Below are 24,720 nucleotides of genomic sequence, written 5' to 3' on the forward strand. Positions count from 1 at the left end.
TTCTAACTATGGGGCAGGAAGTTCTTTAGGTATGCCCTGGCTCATAACCCCCCACTCCCCCACCTAGTTCTATTTTCTCTTGACTGTAGAATAAATCTGGTTCTTGAAGAGAAATAACAGCTGCCATGGAAACTGGGAAGAAATGGGAATGAATACCTGGTATTACGTATGAAGTTCTTGATCTGTGATATGAATTTATTAAAGACATAGGCCATTGTTTCCATGGCCAATAGAAATATCTGATTGGTGTCTAATTATGGTCTTTTCCCCGTTACCTTGCCATTTCCTCTCATCTCTAATATCTCTTTTTTTTTCTATTCAGAGCCTTACCAAACCTAAATTCACATTGAGAGAGTAATCAGAGGGCCAGTAATTAACTGTTTTCATTTTTCATAACTTCTCGACTAGATCATACTGCTTTGAAAAAAGTTCGGGAATAAATTGTGCCCTCAAAGGGGAAAGCATGGGCTCTCATTACTTGAGCAGAATCTGGGCTTTCCTAGATACAGAGGTTTACATCTAACAAGTAAACACCAGCTTTGAGATTCACACTGCAAAGCTAGATGCTCTGCTAACTTCTAAGAGGATTTAATCAAGCTACAGGATATATGATTCAAAGCAAAAAAATGTAATTAAGAAAAATCCCTTTTTGGGAAGGAAGGAGCAGATTGTTTCCATTAATTTTATGAGGAATTTTGTTTTCACTGGCTAAAGCTTAACTCTGTGAGGGGAGAAGGGTTTAATGGAATAACTCAGAGTTTTATGTCACAAATAATGTACATACTACTAACATCCCAGCCAGGTTGGCTTTATGTAATTCAATAATACATAAAGATGTTTTAAAAAATACCCTCAATGGATCTATGGTCTCATTATTGTAGCTATTTCCTACAAGCATAAAGCTATAAGAATCTAAGGCAAGATTTGAACCCAGATCTTCCAGATACCATGTCCAATGTAAAGAATGTCATAAAAAAAAATTAAACAACTAACTGACAGTATAACTGGGAAAAAATAAAAAAGATGATCCAGCCCTGTAGTAAGAGCAGGGAATAATCAGTGGATAGCTCACTAGTATCCATATAGCTGGCAGCTAGGTAGTGCTGTGGATAGAGTACTGGACCTGAAGTCAGTAAGATCTGAGTTCAAATTTGGCTTCAGATACTTATTAGCTGTGTGACCTTGGGCAAGTCTGTCTTCCTTAGTTTTCTCATCTCTAAAATGGGGATAATGGCCCCAACACAGAAATAAAATGGAATGCAGAATTGAGATAAATCTCTGGGTATTTCTACTACCTGAGTTATCCAAGTATCCTACTTACAACTGATTACAGTGTTTTTTTTTTAACACAAATGCTAATCTATTCTCATTACACTCCTCTTTCCAATCTACCAGTTACTGACACCACCATTCTCTCTGTTAACCCATCTCATGTCCTCAAATTCAAGTTTGACTCAACTCTGTCCTCCAGTCCCCAAACCTGTTGCTTTTTTTTCCCTTCAAAATATCTCTCAGGTTTATCTCATCTCCATGCCCTTTGCTTTCACCTGATCCAGACCCTCAGAATCATATTCCCATGGTAAAATAACAGCCTACTAAAGGACCTTTGGGACTTTAGACTCCCTCCCCACCAATCTAATCCATGTTATACAGTAACACCAATGTAATCATTTTTAAGTATCCTTAAACAATGGCCACATTCATGAATAATCTAAACATTTATTAAGTGCCTACTAGGGGCCAAGTCCTGTGCTAAGTGCTGAAGAAACAAAAAGAGCCCCAAGACTTCAAGGAACCTAGACTCTAATAGAGGAAAACAATATACAAACAAATATACACAGGATAAAACAGGAAATAGCAGATGGAAGGCACTGGAATTGAGGAGCTGGGGAAGACTTCCTATAGAAGATTGGGATTTGGGTTGGGATTTAAAGTAAACCAGAGAGGTCAGTAGGCAGAGGAGATGAGGAGAGATTCCAGAAATGGGGAACAGCCAAAGAAAGTGCTGAGAGCTAAGAGGTAGAGTGTCTTGTTCCTTGGAACGGCCAAGAGGCCTGCCATGTTGAGGTTGGACTACTGAAGCCCTTAGTTCAGATCTTGCCTCTGAACCTCACTAGTATAATCATGGAGGAATGCCATTTTCCTCATCTCTAAACCAAGGATAATATTTCCTATAGTACCTATTTCACAGGGTTATTGTGAGGTTCTACTGAGGAATCATCATCATCAACATCATAATACAGGACATCCCAAAATTCTCAGGGCAGATTTAAGCTTCTTAGCTTAGTGTAAGTGCACTTTGCAATCTTAGAAACATCATAGTTTTGGACCAGCCCTGTGATTTCATCAATGTAGGGAACTCCCAATAGAAAGCTACCTCTATTGATATAGACTAGCATTTGCTCTGCAGCTAAGAGACTTGCTTGGGACACTGAAAGATGAAATAAATCACTTGACTCATCTTTTTTTTTTTTAATTTTTAAGCTTTTTTGCATGTTGATACAACTTTTAATCATTGTTTTCTGATACTTTACAATCCATGTTCTCTGCCTTCCTTCCCCCATCCCTAAGATGCCAGATATGATTGATTGTACATGTGTTATCATGCAATACATACTTCCATGTTTGTCACACAGTGAAAGAAGACACACATCACTTATAGTAGAGAAAAATTCGTGAAGGAAATAAAGAATGGTAAAATTTAAACTGTAATCAGACTCTTTCTGTTCCTTCAATGGCAGTGGATAGCCTTGTTCATAATGAACCCCTTGGAGTTGTCCTGAATCCTTGCATTGCTGATAATAATTAAGTCCTTCATAGCTGATCATCATACTTTATTGTTACTGTGAACAAAGTTCATTTTCCTGGTTCTGCTCACTTCACTTTGCATCACTTCATATAAGTCTTTCCAGGTCTTTTTGTAATCATCCTGTTCATCAATGCTTATGGCACAACAATATTCCATTACAATTATATATCACAACTTGTTCCGCCATTCTGTCTGACCCAGATCTTGGCTCCTCTATCTCTCTACTATACCAAACTTAGATTGATAAGCAAACCATTTCAATTGGGGATTCCATTTTTATAAAGTAGAAGATTGCCTTGAAATTGTAGGAAATGGACAAGTTCACCATGATTTCAGTACTGACCCTGGTACCCACAGGTATCAGTCAATTGACCTTCTTTAGTTTTGTGACTCTTATATTGGTCTCTGTGGGGGCATATATGTATTTTTGCTAGTAATCCAGCTCAAATTATTTGTATATAACCTTCAGAATTTCTTTTCTCCTCATCGATTCCATTAATGTTAATGGTCTTTACAGATTATGTTGTCATTTTAAAATATCACCAACCACTTGGTATAGGTAAATATATTAAATTATGAAAACTTCTTATTTCCTCCTTCCCTCTTATGATTTCAGATTTATGGAAGTTTTGCAAAGCTTCAAATTGTGATCAACTAAACCTAATGCCAATTAAGTATATCAATACTAATTAAATATACATTTTTATTGCAAATCCCTGGTGTTCTATTCATCATGTAGTTATGGGACCACAGTAGTGGTTAATCTGGCTTACTTTGATGGATTTGTGATTACATCTATGGGGCTATCTCCTCTGCTGATACAGATTTACAAACCCACCGTGGCTTCTCATCTTGGGAAGTTTTTCATGTGTCCTCATAAATTAAGGAGCCTGCAACAACATACTGGAGCTGTTTCTCCTTTCCCTAATTATTTTTACTTTCTCATGAGTACCCATCAAGCACCCAGGGTGTCCATCTGTCATCTCTCATTCTTACTCTATCACAAGATGTCTTCTTTTTCTGCCCCTTCTCACTTCATTAATATTAGGTTGGAACCTATTGATGCCCATTAATTTCTTTCCTTTGCCTTTTGGATTTCTTGTAATTTTGATTCTTCTGGGAGCAGTGTGTCAGGAGACAGCATGAAGGAGGAAAATGCTAAGTTTATATTCAGAAGACCTCAGTTCAGAGTCCAACTCTAACATTTCTTATCAGTGTCATTTTGGGCAAAAAGTTACATCATCTGTCATATAAGAGGATTTGACCCCCTGACCTCTAAAGTGCCTTTCAGTTCTAAAACTATGATCCAATTTAAAAGTCCTTCAAAAATAATGTTGGAATTTTTGTTGAATTGTTTTCAGGCATGTCTGACTCTTCATGACCCCATTTGGGGTTTGCTTGATGAAGATACCAGAATGATTTGCCATTTTATAGATGAGATAACTGAGGCAAACAGGGTTAAAGGACTTGTCATGGGTCACACAACTAGTAAGTATCTCAGGCTGGATTTGAACCCATGAAAATGAGTCTTCTTGACCCATTTCTAGTATGCTATCCACTTTACCACCTACCTGCCAGCAGAAGATTGCTGTTTAATTGATGGACTTTTGAAGAATTGTGCAAATTTTATATGGTTGAAAGTATTGGGGAGTTTCCCAAATATAAACTAAGCTCATTCTCCAACTCAATTCCAATTTATAATCCAATGACTATGCCTGTCCAAATTTGACTTATGGATATCTACTTACCTCTGTGAATTGCTCATCCATCCATCTGATACAGCCTGAGCAACATGTATCTTTCAAACACTTAGCTTCTTCTGTGCTACATGGTGACTTTAGAATGTCCTTGGCTCAGTGCAAAGAAAATGATGTCATCTATAGATGAGACCAACTGGAAAAGCTCACCATCAATACTTGTTAAACATTACATCAAAATATGTGCAGTCTCTAAGATTATTGGCTTTCCCAGTATTGGAATGTTTTTAAATGGCTCTGAATATTTCAAAATTTAAAATGTCGACCAAGGTCTAAGTGGCACTTTTCCCATATCATAAGAAGTTCAGTATGTTCCAAGTTTAGATCGCAAGTATGGAGAACCCCCTAATATTTGGTTTTAGCTGATGATGTATTTAATGCTTGGAGGAAGAGATGGAAACAAAAACATGCCACAGAACTAGCAGATCTGGTCAGAGCCATCATCAAGTTCTTGTTCCTTCCTTTGAAGAAAATGAGGAGAGTAGGTGGTATGGCCACCAAGTCGTGAGACCACTTTCCCTATTTGACTTTGGAAGTCCATTTCTTCCCTAATGCATAGAGAGTTGGCCTCAAAGTCAGGATAGGTGTCCATCATAGTCACCTCACCTCTCTGGGCTCTAAGAAACTTTGTAATAATAGAAATTGCAGAGTAGGTGCCAATCTGCATTGGGAGAAGTTTCCTTCATGGGGTGAGGGAAGAGGTCCCCGATAGCAATGAAATTACAAGCCTACACTCTATTCTCATCATTCCTTCAGAATGACTCTGTTTCTTTGTATGACACTATGTCTTGTGTCAACTTTTACTCGTTTTTTTCCAAAGAAATTATCTCTGAGTGGCTCTAAATGACTTAGATTTCATGATGATTGATCCCATTTTTCCTAATGCTTCCTCTGTTCTGGTTTAGCCTGATATCACGGAGATTATATTCCAAATACCCCGTGTTGCCAAAAGGCCACATTCACCCTTTAGGACCCTTCTTCACAATATGACATTAGCCCACAGCTTTGTGAGTTGGCCCATGCCATTGGTAAGTATCTCTCATTGTCAAAAAGCTTGGATTGGTCCAGAATCTGCTGCTCTATCACAGACCTGTTCTGTCTTTCAAGAGACAACCTTTGAAATATCTGGAGACAGTTAACATCCCTCCTCCATCTTCTCTGAGCTAAACACTTACAGTTCCTTCTACTTTTCTTTTTGTGTATGTCCAGATTTCCAGACCACTCTATACATACATACTCTTTCTAAATATGGTATCCAGAATTAAATGTAACATTCCAGCTATTGTCTGACCAGCACACTGAATGTACATCAGGATTATTATCATAAGTTGATTGTTCTGTCTAAGTGAGAGAAGAAGGCACCTTGTTAGCCCTAGATGTTTCTATTTTCCACCTTTGTTTTGGATTATATCTCTTTATCCTGGTAGTTAATTTGGCCATCGTTTTAATAAAGAGCATATTTGGGGGGGGGGGGGTACATGATCAGCATAGTTGGGTCCTATTTATCTAGATCGTGTTTGCTAACTTTTCATAGTCTGTTCTCCTGCATTGAACCCAAAAGCATAACCATTCATGTGAGAGCAAATATCAAAAATAAGAAAAACCACTGTCTCTACCAGGCTGTAGATTTCCAAACCTATTCGGTAATGAAGGCTGTCCTAGGAACAATTAAAGTTATATGATACTAACCCCTACCTATTGAGAAGTTTAAAGTTGAAGAACCATTTTATTTGAAATATATACATTTATTGTATATATGTTTATTATATAGATAAATAAGGAAAATATTAGCCCCATTTTACAGATCTATGAAACTGAGGCTTCACATACAACTTTTTAGGGATATTCCATGTCATTTATTCCAATGACTACCCCTTCCTCTATAGTGCATAGCTATCCTCACCACTGTCTTTGGAAAGACTAAGGAATCAATGTATCTTCTCTGTTTTTTTTTTCTGGAAATGTATTAGAACAGTGTATTAGAAATGGACTGATTGTGCTTTTAAAAAAAATAAGGTGCTACAGGAAGAACCTTGCTTTTGTTTTTATGGGGTGTATATATGTTGGGACACATCTAAGAACTGCATTATACAGACTGTTTAGCTCAAGGTGTGAAATAATTGATTTGAGGAGTGTATTCAAACTCTGTCCCTGAAACTCTAGAGGCTGGTAATTAATAAATAAAAGAGTTTCTTCCCTTTTTGTGGCTCATGTCCTTGCTCACTGAGCAAGGTGTCTCATGCTGAGCAGTTGAAACTAAGGATTATGAGGGAAATAAAAATAAGGCAACTGCTAGAAGTTGATCTTGATTAGCCTTATTTTTTTTTTCATATAAGCCATACTTTGCATGACAGGCATCATCTTTAGTTATCTTTGGTTAAAATTACATCGCGTGTGGGTGTTATATTGGGTTAGGTTTTTTTTTTCTCTTCTGAAAATACGAGGCACTGTGAATCACTGGGTTTTTCTTTTTCCAACATGATCTAAGTGTGAAAAACCCAAAACTTTGAAGAGGATTGGTGGGGCATCATCTTTGGTGATGGGTGTTTGGAGTGTGATGTTAATGCCAGCAGACTGGAAAACAAACAAAATAATTCAGACAAGACATGACTGTTTTGCGTGAGTTGGAAGAGGAAATACGTGTTTGCTTACCAAATCAATAGTCTGGAATGGTTTAGGTGTGGTCCTGCCTGAAAGCAGAGGCAGAGCTCCTATGACCTCTCTCTTCTATTGTTCTTTCATCTTGGAAGGATTTGGTGGGAAAGAGGAGTTGTGAATGCAGTGGAGTGAAGGCTGTGGGAATGATAGAGTATTGACTTGGGCATGATTATCTGAATTCAGTTCTGTACTTCGATAACACTATTCCAGCCTACTGAAGAGGCTACAAAATTCTGAAGTGGTCTTTTACCCGGAGAACTCTTAAGTATCATCTACTGCCAAAATGTGCTTATGCTTTCCCAGCGTCACTGCAGTAGGAGATGACCCCAGTTCTTTCTCTTGCAACTAAACCTCTAAGCTGTCCACACTCCTTCCTTTTCTACTGGGAAGAAGCCAGTTTTCAGCAAGGTGAACATCTTACTCGGGTGATATTGGAGGCTTCCAATGAAATGAAATTTCTGGCCAGGACATGGCAGAGGGAACCAAAGCTGGAGTACAGTGACCAGCCTTCCTACTATAGAACATTCGTTGCTAAAAATTATGACAGTAGTGTTATAGCAGAAGCCTGTGTATTTCACTAAAACAGCTAATTATCCAGGAGTAGAAAAGGAAAATGAAGGCAAAGTCAGTAAATGGTACCACCTTGTTTCTCTTTCGCTTTCAAGTGTACATAGCTTGTAAGTTAATCACAGAATGTCAGAGTAAAAAGAGGCCATCTAGTCTGAATAGTCCTGTAGTACGAAATCCCTTCTTCAACATTTTTTTCTGTCTTAGAATAAATATTGGTTCTAAGACAAAAGAGTGGTAAGGGCTGGGCAATTGAGGTTAAATGGCTTGCCCTTATGGTTTTGTGGTGACCTTGGTGGAGAATGGGAGGAAGTTTCAGAAGACAGAATTGAGGGAAGACAAATCAAGGAACTGGAGGCATCAGGTGTCAAATGCCTTAAGAACCATTTGATCCATTTGATCATATGTTCACTGTTGAAGAGGGAGAGTAGTTAGGTGGTCCAGTAGCCAGAAAGTCAGGCTTGGAGACAGGAGGTCCTGCATTCAAATCTGGTCTCAGATACTTCCTAGCTGAGCCTCAATTTTCTTATTCTCTCTTCTGCCTTTGACACTATTGACTTCTCTTCCTGTTGAATGCAGAATACCCCAGCACTTAACCTATTGCCTGGTAAGTAGTAAGAATTTAATAAGTGTTTTTGATTGATTGAACACTCTTCTGTTAGCTACAGAGACATCACATTCTCCCAATTCTCCTCTGTCTTCACTAATTCCTCCACCTCTTCCCAGTGCTTTGATGTGTTTCCCAAAGGTCTCTCCTTGGCATTTCTTCCTTCATTTCCTTCTCTACAAGATACTGTTGTTTAAGTATCCGTGACATCTTTCTGATGCGTGAAAATTCAGATTTCCCCATGGGTTAAGCCATGGAAATTTAGACACTAATAAAAAAGTTTTGATTCTAGGCCATAGTTTGTCCACTACAAAATAGACTTTTCTGCATAGGCACAAGAAAAGTTTATCAGTAAATGTGTCCCTGAATATGGTACTTTCTAAGAAGATAAAATGTTGCCTTCACAAACCTACTTAAATGATCAGATTCACTGAGGAGGAAGAGTAGAGTTACCACTGGAGAACATATATGCATACCCCTAGTCTACCCAAAAGCAGCCAGAAAACTCATCTACATGAAATTGCCCTTGGCTATATTTTTTGGTCCTTCTTATCTGACCTTTAACTGGCCCAATAACAACAATGGGTCACATTCACATAGCAGGCCATGACTACAAAGCATTTTTCATACATGCTCCTCACAGTAACCTGGTAAGGTGGGTTTTCCATTATTCTTTCCATTTAATATGAATAAAAGGCAGAAAAAAAATTAAGATTCTCAATGAAATTCAAATATATTGAATGGTGGAGTCAGTTCTCAGGTCCAGGACCTCTGATTTAAAATCCACCTCCTTTTCCATTATGTTATACATTGGATTTTGTGTGTGTGTGTGTGTGTGTGTGTGTGTGTGTGTGTGTGTGTGTGTGTGTGTATTCCATTACCATTTGTGTAAATCAACCATATTCACTATTTGTAATATGTTGAGTTACAGGGAAATACAGACCGTGTGTAGATAAAATTTATGGAAGAGATTGTCTTATGTTTTTATGACTTAGAAATTATAGACTAAATGATTAAAGAATAAATGAATGGGTGAATGGATAGACAGATGAATGAATAAATAAATGAAACTTTTTTTAGTGCTTACTATGTCTAGGCATGTGCTAAGGGCCAAGGATGCTATGAAGAACAAGCAAGCAAGGTAGTTACTTCTCTCAAGATGCTTATACTCTAGTAAGGGAAGTAAACACATAACAAAGGAACTAGCAAATATGTAGTGGCGGGAAGAAGAAAAGACCAGAAAGTGGGATGGAGGACTGGTTCCATACAAGATAAAGTAGAGCAGAATCCATGTCCCAGTGGGAGAATGTTAAAGCTAGAAAGGATTTTAAAGATCATATAACTCAATCCTCACTTCACAAAAGAGGAAGCTGAGTTTCAAAAGGTGAAATAACTTGAAGGTCACAAAGGTATTATGTGATGTAATAAAGACTTGAACATAGTTCTTCTGATTCCAAGGCAGTGTTATTTTCTCTCTACCATGCTATCTCTCATAATTACTCTTGGAAAACACAAAACTGGAAAGAACACCCTGGTTATTTCCAGAATGGCAATAAGCATTAGGTTTAGAGGCTGCTGTTAACCTGCTCATGTATGAGGTGTTATGATGGAGCAACAATCCATTATTGGTAAAGGCATGATGAGCAACTTCTCCATTCTATTAGAAGTGATTCTTAGTTTAAAAGAATGCCAGTAAAATATCCTGCCCTGGCACTGGCATCACGTAGCCTCTTCAGAGATTCTTTCTCTCTACCTCACTATCTACCTCAAACAGGGACTTGCCTGTATAAAAAAAGTATGACGTATTGGATCATTAATTTAATAATCATTGAGTCCAATATCCTCGTTTTGCAAATGATAAAAATAGTTTGAATTTGTCTTCATTGTTCCTCTCATTTTTCAGTGGCTCCATCTTCCCTCCTTCCATCTTTATTTCCCTAAGCCTACTTGTCTGAGCTGAAGAACATCCCTCAGTACTTGTTGTTGCCTTGTTTCCTCTTTCCCTCGCCACGCCGATGGAAATTGACCCCTTCTACTTCTCTTTTTATTTCCAAAGAGTCTATTGTGCCTGCCATCTCACCCACCATATCTATGAGATAGTGCCTAGCCTAGAACAAATCGTAACATCCAAGATGTCTTCAGTGCCATCCTCTTAGTGGTTCTAGACTTTTAATCTAGAACATCACTTATCACTCATTTCAAAACGAATGCACTAGAACGAAGGTCTTGAATTTAAGTTCCTTGTTTGATTTTTGTATAGGGCATTCATTTCTTTTCACTACCACTATCAACCTTGTTTCTCTTTTGAAACCTATTAATCCAGTCTTTTCTTGAACTCAGAATAAATGCACACATGCATACAATCATTACTCCTTTTCCCATGTATGTTGGACAATTCCCAGATCATTACTTCATAACAAATTACAATTCATTATTGCCCATGCTAGATGAATTAGAATACCCTATGGAGTTGCAAAGAGCGATCCTGAGCTCAGCTACTACTTCAAACAAGGTCAAATAGAATTTATCGCACCCTACTAAGAAGAAAATTCATGGGAGACTCCAAAATACAAGGTATTAAATTGTCACTATACATAGAAGTAGATGAGAATTTCCTCTTGGCTACAGGTTCTTAACCCAAGCCCATGGACTTCCAAGGGGTAGACAACTAGATTTCAGGGAGACTGTGAACTTGGATGATAACAAGATTACATCTTTCTTCTCCCTAACCTTTGATTTCCTCTGTAATTCTATGAATTTTATCTTACACTTTAAAAACCATCATTTTAAGAAATGTCTCATAGCTTCACCAGATTGCCCAAAGCTTTCATGACACACAAAAAAGGTTAAGAACCTCTACTATATTTGAGTGATGAGAGAAATAAGACTCTGACCCAATTCTCTAATTAGGCTAGCATATTCTTGACCATTCTTGGTGCTGAACAGTGGTAAATGCTACTATGACTCAGTGTTAGATGCCAATCTTGTTAGCTCCATTTTTATAATGGCTTTGGAAACTATAACCCACTGATCCCTGTAATCTGCATTTATGGTGCAGCTTCCAGGATGAATGCTTTGGGTAGTTTAAAGGTGATCACTTATCTACTACAAGCAAGATGCGTGCCAGTAGCCTAAAAGTTTAGAACTTCCAAACTGTCTGGCTGAATCTGCAGAAAAAGAGTTGTAAACATGTGTTTGTATAGCTCTGCAGCTCCTATCTCCTACAAAAGAGATTATACTCCTTTTGGATAAAGACTATTTTGTGTTTATCTTTGTATCTCCAATTGGCTAGACTCTTCAAAAAAAAGTTTAGGTTAATTTAATTTGCATAAAATGAGATGAGATACAAGAAAGGTATAATGGAAAGAGCACTTGCTCTGGAATCAGAAGATGCTGGTTTAAAGCCTACCCCTGGAGCTTATTGTGTGGCAACTTTGGGTAAATCACTTAACCTGCCTTAGCCTCAGTTTCCTCATCTGTAAAATAAGAGGATTGAATGAGATGGCCTCTGAGACCCCTTTTGGTTCAATATCTATGATCCTGTAACAAGTTGTTGTTATTGCTTGGGCCACTTCAATACAAAATATAATTTTTTATTTAGTAGATGCCAAGGTCTAATTAAATTTATCATCCTTACATATTGGAGATAATTTGTGATTTAAAGTACTTACTGGCTTCAAAAAAAATGTTGGTTTTTTTTTTTTTAGTTAAGTTGTTCTATAATTCTTCAGAAACAATAGCTGCCTTTTGACATGCTTCATTTTCCCTTCTGTATCATTTTTTTCTTATCATCACTAGGACAATGACTTTGCAAACTTCTGAATAAAATTGAACCCACAAAATATGTAGGAGCTGGTCACTTACATGTGGCACAAGAATGAAGAATCTGTATACTTCAATGCCCTGAGCAATAATACTACCCAGGCTTTAATTTGAGGAAATCCATCCTGAATGGATTCACATTCCCCTCAGATCTCTTCATTAAGGTCAGCATGAGCTGGTGGTGGTTGCTCTGATTATGGAGTGCTTAAGGATTGGTTCATGGGATATTTATTTTGTTTCTTTACTATAATCAGAAAAATGCAATGCAGGCATTGTAACCTTAGTACTTTATCCTGTGGTTTATTTAAATAGGTAGGACTAGGGATGTGATATAGAAGGAAGGTAAAAGGGTTGAAATCCTATTTAATTAACTTGTGCTTACTTGGAAGACCACCAAGTCGGTGCAGAGGTGTGCTGAGAAAATCAAGTCTCAAGTCATATGAAATCTTGGGAAAGAACAAGCCACCTTTGATGAAGGCTTTCCTATTCCCAGGATTGTATCATTTTAATTATTTGAATAAGCCATTCCAGGCTTTACATTTAATATCGCATGGTGCTTCAAAAGAAAGATTAAATAACCCTTGGTGTACACAAGGAAAACTTCTCAAGACCTGAAAGGGAAAAAAAAAGTTACATTTCTTTTCATTATTGTTATTTTTATTGTGGTTTTAATTATCCCATAGATCAGGTAATTCTACACCAGCTTTAAGCTGATGCTAGTTTTCATGAACATATCTGAGGTTCCTAATTTAGGGAAATGCCACTTGCTTTTTTAAAAATTACAAATCACAATTACTACATAGCATTTTTCTCAGTCATGCTTATTACTAAAACCACACAGTGCCATATCTCCAATGGGAATTTCAATCAACATGAACTGATCATGATGAAGATAGTAAGATATGTTCACTTCAAATATGAGATGTTTCATTTGAAGTCACATTTCACTTGAAGTTTGCAGTTCTGTTTTTTTTTTTAAAGTCAAGTCATTTGCTTTGGTGTGATGCTTAAAATACGAAAAGTTATTGCAATTAGTGGCTCGTGGATCCAGATGGACATGACCAAATAACAGCTTTCAACTTGAAGGATTTTGGCGATCTAGGATGGGCCTATAATTATGTCCCTTCTATTGAGTGGGGAAGGGAAGAACCTTGCAGATTTTTAACATGTTTTAATTGATAGTCTTTTGCTGGTCTCAAAGGTATGGTCTCTTCTTAGAAGAAAGGGAGGAACATGGAGAGCTCAGTAGAAATTGGCCATAAAAATTGGTTTTCTTTTTTTTTTATGTTCCACATCCCAATAACCTTTAACTCCATTAACTCCCAAAGATCCACAGCAAAAACCTTAGCTACAACCTGAGAGCACATGTTGTGGATGTTGATTTCAGATTATTGTACAAGAACATATTGTTCTGTTGAAACTGAATCTTGGTTAAATGCCCTAGAAAGTGTGAGATAAATGGATGAAATCAAGTTCTTTTCTCCCATGTGATTTTGAAAGTGTGCCATTTTGATAAGCATCAGTTCAGGAAATTTTAAATACCCGCACTCCCCAATTTCCTCTTAAAGGTCACAAGTGCTTTCAGTGCTGTAGTATGGAACAGAAACATTCCACATGCCATGCCCATCGCCCGGCCCCCATCTCCTTCCCATTGATTATGTCTGAATTAGAGCTCTGGTGCCTTTGATCAGAGAGCTTCTCCATTGGAAAATCATTAAACATTTCTCATTAATGATTATGTGGATGTGAAGTGACCTGTCTTAACTCCATAAAAATAGCTGCAACTAAATGTTAATATATCTGAGCTTTTACTGAAAGCAATTCATGTTTAAAAGCTTACCTATGTACTAGCAAGGTCAAAGTTCATTTTCTGGACTCGGTTTTAAAATTATTTCAAATTACACATTTTCTACTCTGAATGCTTGTGTGTGTATGTGTGTGTGCCAAAAACTATGTTTAGTAATTGACTTTTTGCTTTATGAATTTTGAAAGCTCATCTGAGTTTTGTTATTGTTATTATTTTATGCACAAATATCTTCATTTGGGAGGGAAATTTCTGTTCCCTGGGTATTCAGCCCCTAAGCTTTGATCAGGATTTTTCTTGGGCTTGATTGCACACTGCAGCAAATTCTGCTAGAGGGTGGTTTGGTTACAAAAGACTTATTTTTGTTTACTTATTTTGGTTAGTATTTAATCCCAAATGTTCATCTTACCCCTATAAGGGGAGTGATGTTTCCTTATCAAAGCCTCAGAGTGACAGAGCTATAGAGATTTCTTTCTGGGTAGATTTTACATGAGAATCTATTCATATGGTAACTAAGGAGAGACAAAAGTACTTGTGGACTTTATTCTGCCTTCTGAGACTATGGGCAAACTCCCTAGGCAGTTAGAAGTAACAAAGGATTATTTAGCTAAGACTCAGGGCTTGATTTTCAAACTTAACCATATTCTCTCTCTCTCTCTCTCTCTCTCTCTCTCTCTTTCTCTCTCTCTCTCTCTCTCTCTCTCTCTCTCTCTCTCTCTCTCTCTCTCTCTCTCTCTCTCTCTCTTTCTCTCTCTCTCTCTCTTCCCCCCTCCCTTAGACCACCACTTCCATATGCCACCCATCTGGGTACCCACCTGAATATCCCACAGTCAAAAAAATGGATTCCTAAGTCAATATTATTCAAATACAGGAGTCTCTGAAGCTGAGAAAGGCTCTTTATAAAATAAAGTGCCCAAGATGGTAAAATTTTTATTGAGTTTTAAAAACTAGCAAAATGAGAAAGTGACGATATAGTCGGACTTCACCCAGGCTCCAGAAGGGATTTGTTGAAATATTTTAGAAGGAAGGAAGCCACAGGAAGAATTCTGTGGCTCTACAGAGCTGGCATCCCAAGTTTATTTGGGACACATTTTCAATTATAGCAGTTCTCATTCAGGGGTTATGGGATCTGCCCTAGCAATCCTTACCTATCTTCATATTACATGGATTTTTTTCCCCTTAATTTCTCTTTTTTCCTATTTCCATCCCTACTGACCTGATCAGTATTCATCATCATTGCATCCCAGAGTGAACATTTGTGGAGGATGTCAAGAATTTGGTCCCTGCTAGATTCAGAGCAGAAAAACCCTAAGCACAGGAAGGATGCCTTTGATTTCCTCTAAAAGATCTGAATCATTTGTCAATGCTCTAATTTCTAAAGTGCAAGTTGCATTCTATCCAGCCAGCCTGAATATTTCTTCTACCTTCACTAGGCAACTGTACAAAACAGAGCCTGAAATAGAAATGAGCTAAGTCGCCCATTAGCCCCATATATATACCCCAGCGAATAACAGTTCTCATCAAACCGTATGCACATTTTAGCCATGGAAGGCAGGCCAACAGCGGATTCAAGTTAGAAATGAAATAATCACCGCCTATAGCTGAGCATTGACACCACTGAGGAATGAGGGGTGGAAGCAGTGAAGGAGGAGGGGGAAGAAAAATAGGCTGTGGAATTTTCTTGGTGCCTTTAAAAGAAGAGTTCTTGGGTTTATTTTTTATTCTGTTTTAAAATTTTAAAAAGGAAGGAAGGCAAGGAGAGAGGCAGAAAGGGGGGTGGGGTAGCTGGCAGTGAGAAAAAGAGACCAGCTAAGACTTGACTACCTGATCACACTGGAGACCATGAAGCGTGTGTGTGTGTGTGTGTGTGTGTGTGTGTGTGTGTGTGTGTGTGTGTGTGTGTTTCCTGGGGCATGCAACTGCACACATGTGCCCTCAGACATGCACACATAGATTTAATGGGGGGCACAAAGGGGAAAGTGGAGGAGCCTGGCCTGTTTTTAATTTGAGTCTGTTTGCTTGCATTTAGCACTTAAGGGCTCCTGCATTCAGTTTGCTCCAAAGAGTGATCAAGTTTTCCTTGCTCATGCCTCCAATCAGAAATGCATGAAGGGCAGCTGCAGAGATAATACATTTTCCCCAAAGGCTTTGGCTGAGCAAATTAGGTGTCAATGGGGTGCCCGCTCAGGCAGTACTCTCTCTAATTAGTCTCTTGAGCCTAGTTGGTGGCGGGTATGAGATGATCTAATCAATTGGTCTGTGTCTGATGGTACGTGTAAAAATCCTACCCGGCAGAGCTCTCTCCCACAGGTCACTCACCTGCACAGCGGGAAGGCTCACTTTCATTTTTCATCTCTCCTGTCACATGATGCTGTCAGTTGGTTTTAAGAAAATTGAATCCAAAAAATATCTAGTTCATAGGGCACCCAGGTCAGAACAAAGTTGCATTATGGGTATCAGGGATCCAATTAATTAATATTTATAGCCAAGGAGCACCATGTAGATATTTTCTGAATAAAACCGTTATCAATAATAATCCATTTTACATAAAATGGATTCCTCTTCTAGAGATGGGGGAAATGACAAACAGTGGCGTCTTTTAATCTTCTGATTGGCGTGTGTGTGTCTATCTCTGAGAGCATGATTCACGCACAAGATTCCTGTCTCTGCGTGTGCAGTCTGTCTCAATGATTAAGAATGTACAAGTGGATGATTTCAATCGATCTGATATTTTCCTTCCCAGAAGTGGCAGCAGCATCCTGCCCCCATCCCTGCCCCAAGTCGTACTCACCAAACATCTGCTCATGCTTAGGCTTCAAAGAATATGTCCTACACATGAGTAGTTCGTCCCACCACCAAATTGCCAACAGCATAAACAGGGCTACGTTGTGAGCAAACCAAGCATTTTGACAGCTCTCTCAAGCCCAAACTGGAGGCTTGCAGTATCAGGGCTGCAATGATGTTCCATCGCACAGTGTAGACTAAGGGAGCTTCCAGAAAAGCTTCCGCCTGCATAGATAGCATTGACACCATGTTGGGTGTCAATGGAAAAAAAGAGGGGGCAAGCAACAAGTCACCTTTCAACATGACACTACTCAATGCTACAAGATTAGACTGGACAAAACCTTATCTACAGTTGCCAGAACTAAAACACAAACTAAAAGTAAAAAAAGTAATTCTAATGGCATGAAAAAAAAAAATTTGTTAGGGGGCAGCGAGGTGGCTTAGTAGATTGAGAGCCAGATCTAGAAATTGGAAGTCCTGGGTTCAGATCAGACCTCAAGTACTTTCTAGCTGTGTGACCCTGGGCAAGTCACTTAACCTTCATTGCTTAGCCCTTACCACTCTTCTGCCTTGTAACCAATGCACAGTATTGATCCTAAGAGAGAAGATAAGGATTTTTTGAAAATCATTAGCAATAAACATTGCCCACCCCAGTACAATATAAGAAAGACCAAGTTGGGGAGCATCATTCCTCTTTTTCAATGGATTTTCACTCTCTCAGGGCTTCCAATAGCTTTCTAAACACAGATTTCAGTAATGCTTAAAGCACAGTCACTATCATCAACAAAAAAACCCATTGAATAAGCACCCTGTTTTCTAAGCTTAATGGGTTACTAAGTTAAGCCTATAAAGAATTATGGAGACAGAGTCCCTCTTGTCTAGAAGTATAGTCCACATGTAGTGCCTCCCCTTCCTCTCCTCTCCCCATCTTGTCAACCCTTCACAGTATGACTTCTGGCTTCATCTCTCAGCTGAAACTCTCCCTCCCTCCAAGGTTAAAAGTGCTCCCTGTTAATTGCCAAATCTAATGACATCTTCTTAGTCCTCATCCTTACTGATTTATTTGTGGCATTTGACACTGAGGACACTCTTCCTCTGGTTACCCTTTCTTACCTTGGTTTTCATGATACCACTCTCCTGGTTCTCTTCTTAACCTGTCCAGTGGCTCCATCTCTATCTCTTTTGCCAGATTATTTACCATCTGGCCCCCTGGCTGTAGGTGTTCTATAAAGTTCTGTCTTGGACTCTCTTCTTCTCTTTTTGGTGCTCTTATCATCTCTTATGGGTTCGGATCTCTTTTCTAAAAGAATTACTCTCAGATCTACATATCCAACTCTCATCTCTTTTAATTCTGCTTTATTAACCACCCATTGAACATTTCCAACTGGGTATCCAATACACATCTTAAACTCAGTATGTCCAAAAGAGGACTCATTACCTTTCTCTCCTCTTCCTAACTTTTCTGATTCTGTGGAGTCACCACTGTCCTTCAATCACACAAATTCACAACTTCAGAATCCTCTTCAACCCTTCCGTCTCATCACCTCAAATTATTTACCATCTCATTGATTTCACTTCTAGTTCTCTTTACTCACTCAGCCACACATTTCGAGCCTTTAACACCTTTTACCTATTCTTTAATAATCTCCTAGTTGATCTCCCTCTCCAGTTCATCCTCCCCAGACAGCTAGAGTTTTAATATATAGGTCTAACTATCACTGACCTTCTCAATGAGATCCCATGAGTCTTTAGAGTGTAGCTGCCTCTTTTTGGCACTTAAAGGCTTCTTACATTCAGGCTGAAGCTGTTTTTTTTTTAGGAACATTATACCTCCCCACCCCTTTCTTTATTCTGTGGTCCAGCCAAATTAGACTTCTTGCTTTTCCCCATACTTATAAAGATCTTCAGAACTTGGTATAAGCTATCTCCATCCCTAGAATGCACTTCTTCATATCTGTTTCTTGGAATCTCTAAATTCCTTTCAAGGCTCATCTCTAAAGCCAGCCCATACTGATCCCCAGGGTTTCTAGTTCTTTCCCCCCATTAATGACTTAAACATTTTGTAATTATTCTGTATGTGTGTGCAAAATTTTATTTTATTTACTTATCTATGGTAGTATGATTTCCCCTTGAAATGTAAGCTTGAAGTCAGGTATGATTTTTGTCTTTGTGCCTCAAGTGCCTAGGATAGGGCTTAGAATATGATTGTGTTATGGAAAATAGAAGGATTTAGTAAATGTGAAATGTGTGAACAAATAAATGCATGAATAAGTCCTGGTCTATACCTCGAATAAACAGGAAAATATCACTGTCTCTTCAGATAGCATAATTCAGTATCTCATGATTTTGTACATCCAAAGGGAAATGGAATCCCTCAGAATATCAGTTCTTATGCTCTGAGATTGCCTGGTTTGGGGTTGGAGGGAGGGAAAGGATGGAAATAAGCATCCATTCATATAGCACCTCCTGTGTGCCACACACTGTGCTAATGCTTTTTATAAGGAAAATCTGATTTAATCCCTGCAATAACCCTAAGAGGAAGGTGCTATTATCACCCACATTTTACAAGTGAGGGAACCGAGGAAACCTCAGGTCTTCCTGATTCTGGGCAGCTCGTGGATAGAGTGCTGTGCCTGGAGTCAGGATGACTCATCTTCCTGAGTTCAAACCTGGCCTTAGACACTTACTAGCTATATCACTCTGGACAAGTCACTTAACCTTCTTACCTCAGTTTCCTCATCTTCAAATGAACTGGAGAAGGAAATGGCAAACCACTCCAGTATCTTTGCTAAGAAAACCCCAAATGGGATCAGGAAAAAAGTGGTCTGGAAACAACAGAACTTCCTGACTCCTGCTACATGCCCAGTGCTGGACTTGACCCTTTGTGTCTTGGTGGAGGAGTAGGAGGATAGAGGCAACCTAGATGGAAGCAGCCCTGAGAGCCCAGAAAATAGCTTTTCTTTTTTTCTTTAATTTCCCTCTAAGCTTTGGGAGCTTTTTTACAAATAACAATTATTTTTATTGGCGGTAAGGAGGCTATTAATTGATTCAAACCGTTTGCTGTTGTTCTGTCACTTCAGTCATGTCCATTTGGGGTTTCCCAGAATGGTTTACCATTTCCTTCTCCAGGTCACTTTTTTTAAAGGAAGAAATGGAGGCAAACAGGATTAAGTGACTTGCCCAGAGTCACACAGCTAATAAGGGTCCAAGGCCAGATTCAAATTCACAAAGAGGAATCTTCCTAACTCCAGATTGGCAATCTTCACTGGCCCACTAGCTGCCGTGACTCATGGCACTCTCCCCTTTAAAAGCAACAATGTCTTAAGTAAGCGAGCAGCTGTGGTCCCAAGAGCATCCACCAAGATAACACCTGATGGATGCAGAATCAGGGTGTCGTCTATCTCGGGCCCTGAGAAAAGAGCACTGGGAGAAGGGAGAATGAGGGAGAGGGATCCGAGATAGATGTGCGGAGACATTCAGAGAGGATCGTCCTAGCAAAGGGGGGGATGAGGGACTAAATGGGAAATCTTCTATTTTAACAGTCTCACAACTGTAAAATTGTGGGAGTTGGCACTCTGCTCAGTACCCACTTGTCAAGAGATTTGTTTCCATGTTCACTGTCTCTGGGAATGTGATATCTGACAGTAGATGCGGAGGTGCCTGACGATTTCTGAGAGAGGCCAATACTATGGGAGAGATTGGAAAGCAGGGCCCAGGAATTAGAACAAGGGTCCACCTCTAACTCAGTATGTGTCTAGAAAAGATTGCTACATGCTAGTCATTGGGGGTGCCCAGTAGCTATTTAATCCAACTCAGGTGTGATTTTCTTTCTTTGGTTGTGGGTTGTTTGTTGATTAATTCGTTTGGGTTTTGCAATACACACCCTAAAGGCAAGTTTCGGGCTAATCCTTTGTATGATCCCCAAACACTAAGCTTTAAGCACATACTATTTACACTGATTTGGAGAAGGAAAGTTGCTGAATATCCTTCCCTCGGAATGATCCAAGAATGCATGAAATTAGATTCATTGAAGAAAAGAAACAAAAAAGAAGAGCATCTGTTTATTATATTGCACTAATAGGCGGGTTCAGACTGGATCCATTGCCTCAACTATGTGCTTTGGGAGGAATTGTAATGGAAATAGGTGAGTCTAGTTTGCAGTGACATAAAAAAGAGCCCCGTCATATAATTTGGGACCATGAAATGGTACAAGCTTTGGCAATTTTGTTTTTTCACCATCTGCATTTCTTTTTTTCTTCTAGGATTAAGTTGTCATCATTCTGGGGAGAAGAAAATCTAATGAAGAGGCCAATACTATGAAGGGAATCATGGTTCAGTTTTCTTTCTCTCTCCCTATGGTGGATTTTGTTCAGAAGAAAATCGAAGCTGGCAAGACCCTATTTTCCCTGCAATTTATTTAAAACCTTGCACGCATTTGGATACCTTGTGATTTCAGAGAACTATGTGAAGATTAAGCTTTGCTTACTGATACATGGCATGTATTCTTTTCAGTCTTTTGTGTTGGATTTTGTTTGATTTTCCACTGCAGCGCGGCATCGTTGTAAAGGTTTTTATGCTTTCACCAGCAAGGTCTTAAATACATTAAGACAACACATTTGGTGTTCACACTTCTCCAGTAATGTCTGTACATAAAAGCCACAGAGTGGCATAAAAGAATGTGTGTTTTCTTTGAGAATAGTTCAACCAGTAGGAAGGCCATTTTTAGCTAGAGCAAACCCATATCCTGTGACTGACTGACAAGGATAGTCCCTGGCTTCGATGCCATCCGTGTTTTATTTACTTCTTGAGCATCTTTGCGTATAGGTTTGATTTTTTTTTAAATCCATGGAAATAATCACACACTTATTTAGCACATCAGAATTTGGTTACTGTTCTTAAATTACGTAGCATGCCAGTCATCAGAATAAGTTGACAATGAAACCAGGGCTGGGGGTGGGGGGCGGGATGGGGTGGGAAGGATCAGGGAAACAAGATATATGAACAAAGACAGTAATTAATGAATGAATTGCTTACTATTTGGCCTTTGGAGATCAAAGTAACTTTTTGGATTTCATGGGTATTGTCTACACTTGGTTTTTCCCATACTGTCTCATCTTTGGGGTATTTCCTAAAGGAAAAAAGAGGTTATAGGACTAGGGTGTAGAAAAACTGTATTTGCTGAATGAGCCATTAGAGCAATCTTTGCTGGTTAGCTTTAGAAAAAAGAGAAAATGTAAAGCTGTCCACAGGTAAGTTTGCTCTCTCACATTCAAAGACCTTCCAGTTCCATTTTGTCTACATTTCAACCTGATTGAATGATGCCACTGAACACCCCTCGAACTGACCGCTGAAACAATTATTCCAATGCACATTTTAGAAATGATGTACTAGTGTCATTTAGAAAGAGGGACACAGCTGCCCTTGTTTGAGGATGAGAGGGACACCATGGGAGAGGAGGAGAAGATGGCAAAGTGAAAAGAGGAGGGAGCTGGAAGCATCTGATTTTCTTGGATCTGGAATGAATGGTGTCTGAATTCAAGGAAACCAGGAGTGCCATGTGCCTCACTGTTGAATTGTAAACTACACAGAGCCCAAGGAATACTTCGTTCCTATCCCCAGGACACAGCTTCCCATGGAAATATCAGCTTATACATTGGCTCAATCATAACATTTCCCTCTTGGTTTTCCATTTATTACGGCTAGGACTAGGGAAGTCTAGCCAAGTTGACCAATACTTGATCATAGAGAGCGATTTTCCCCCTTACATTCAGAATGCAGCAGAGCTATGAAGCTGAATGCTAGAACTATCTGCACCATAGAATGGGATGCGACTGCTTAAATATCGTAACATAATGGGTGATCAGAGGTTTGAACCTTGATTTTTAATTGTGAGTACCTGCTAAGCCAAGTATTCTTTGCCATTTGCCATTTAAGGAAGGCAAAATAATCACCCAATGAGAAAATGTTTGCCGTTTTCTTCCAAGAGATCTGCTCCATCCTTTTATTATACATTCCTACCAAATCTGAGGTATTGGGAGGCATTTTGAGCCTTTGAAGTGTTTTGTTTTAAAACGACCTGATATTAGGATTTTTTTTAAAGGAAATTACATTCTCGGTCTCAAATAACATTTTCAGGGGTTTGTTCAAAAGCTTCATGTTCATGTTTCCATTTGGATGAGAGAGATTTTCATTTTGTTCATTCAAGCTGAGGATTACAATGACAAAATCTTACAGTTGACAGGTGGAAGAAGAAAACCCTGAAAACATTTACTAGAACAAAGGTTCAAATGAGAAACAGAAAGGCCATGCCATAGGTGTGTATCATTTGTTCGAAGACAACTACTTTAGGAAAGCCAGATGGATATTTATGCTACTCCATGAAGAAATCTACTGGTTGGACTTAGAACAAATGGCCTCCAGAATCCGTTGCCTTTCAGGAAGGTTTATAGACCTTCTACTTGGCCATCCAGGGTATAAAGCTACAGATTTGGTCAGCTCCCTCTTCCTTTTTCATTAATGTTCCCTTCTCCTTTTCTCCCCTTCTTCTTGTTTAAATTAGCCCTGGAAACTGTTGCATTAGCAGTTTATTCTTCAATTGAGGAAGCACTAGAATGTTGGGCAAGTTTATTTTCCTATAAAAGAATAACTGAAAATCAAAGAGCAAGGCTAGTTAGAATGCCTAAGCACTGTGATCGTATCAACATTACATCACTGCAGTGTTCTGAATTGGATCTTGGGATTTCATTTCCATTTTTTTCTTCTTTTAAAAAAAACATTCTGGTTAGCAATACTTCTGCACACATGACAGGAAAACTTTCCTTTGCGAAGGAAAGTTTGGCAAAACCTACCAGAGGAGGTGGGGAAAGGGGAGCTTTCAATCCACTGATATGAGGGATGAGAGATATTTCTACCTCCCAAGAGTGAGAAGAGAAGATAAAGGGGGTCTTTTCTCCCCTGGTGTTGGTAGAGGACATGGACCTCTTGGCATTCTCTGTATACACACGACTGAGAAGTATAGTCCATATTCTATGTTATGCTTCTTTACTAACTACTCATTTGTGAATATTCTTGATTTTGTAATCTCTGTTCCTGAAGAAGATGTGTAGACTGTACATACAAGGGGAGAAGACTGGCTCCCCTTCGAAATCGAAATGCAGAAGCCTCTTTACTGGCTTGTGGGTGATAATAACCTTCTGTGTCACCCCTTTACAATTTTCACACACATATACCAAAAAATAAAATAAAACAAGCAATGTCCCCCTGCCCCCCACCCAAGTGGCACATCCAAGATCTGTGTTCTTTAGCTGGAAGTGTTTTCTGTTGTTTTCCTGTTTTTTTTTTTTAATTTTGGTTTTTGGATGACACACTAATGTGTACTTTGTAAAAGGATAAATGGGTACAGGATGAAGGCAGCCATGTCATTCAGAAAAAAAAATGTACTATTTCTTCACAATGACAGCCTCGTAAACAGAATGGTATAATACATGTTGCATTATTTGTTACAACTTGTACTTTGTCTGTATTATGAGAGATGTAACAGTTTGTCAGCTGTAATTTGTTTTCTTGTAACATGATATGGAATAAAGTGTAGCCGAATCTCCCTATATCTTCGACGGGTGCGCTGTCGGGTCCTCTGCCCATGCATGCACGCGCACACACACACACATGTACAAAAGGAGATCATTAGCCGGCAAGCTTTTATTAGCATGCTCTCTGAGCCGGGCACTGTGTAGCCATTGGGGATGTAAAACAAAAAATGAAACCGCTCCAGCCTTCAAGGAGTTCACAAGATGCAGGTATACAACTGGTGGTTTATTTGCTAAGTACAATAATCATACTTCTCCCCTACATCACCCCCCCCAAAAAAATAAAAGGTACCCAACTGGACAGGAAAGAGAGGTAGAACGTCCCA

At 38.9% G+C, this 24,720-nt stretch overlaps 1 protein-coding gene across 4 annotated transcripts in view; it reads left to right on the forward strand.

The window, feature by feature from the left end:
• Positions 1-24,412, forward strand: part of CDK14 (cyclin dependent kinase 14) — a 648,447-nt gene extending 624,035 nt beyond the window's left edge. For 3 of the 4 annotated variants that reach the window (XM_056800182.1, XM_007504996.3, XM_007505000.3), the window contains one exon: positions 21,071-24,412. The gene's annotated coding sequence lies outside the window, so the exon portion shown is untranslated. Of the gene's footprint in view, positions 1-12,196; positions 12,385-21,070 lie in introns of all 4 variants that reach the window. The other variant, XR_008912449.1, reaches the window with a different exon arrangement.
• The last annotated feature ends 308 nt before the right edge of the window (positions 24,413-24,720 follow it).

Source organism: Monodelphis domestica, chromosome 5 (assembly GCF_027887165.1).
Source record: "Monodelphis domestica isolate mMonDom1 chromosome 5, mMonDom1.pri, whole genome shotgun sequence".
NCBI classification, from domain to species: Eukaryota; Metazoa; Chordata; class Mammalia; order Didelphimorphia; family Didelphidae; genus Monodelphis; species Monodelphis domestica.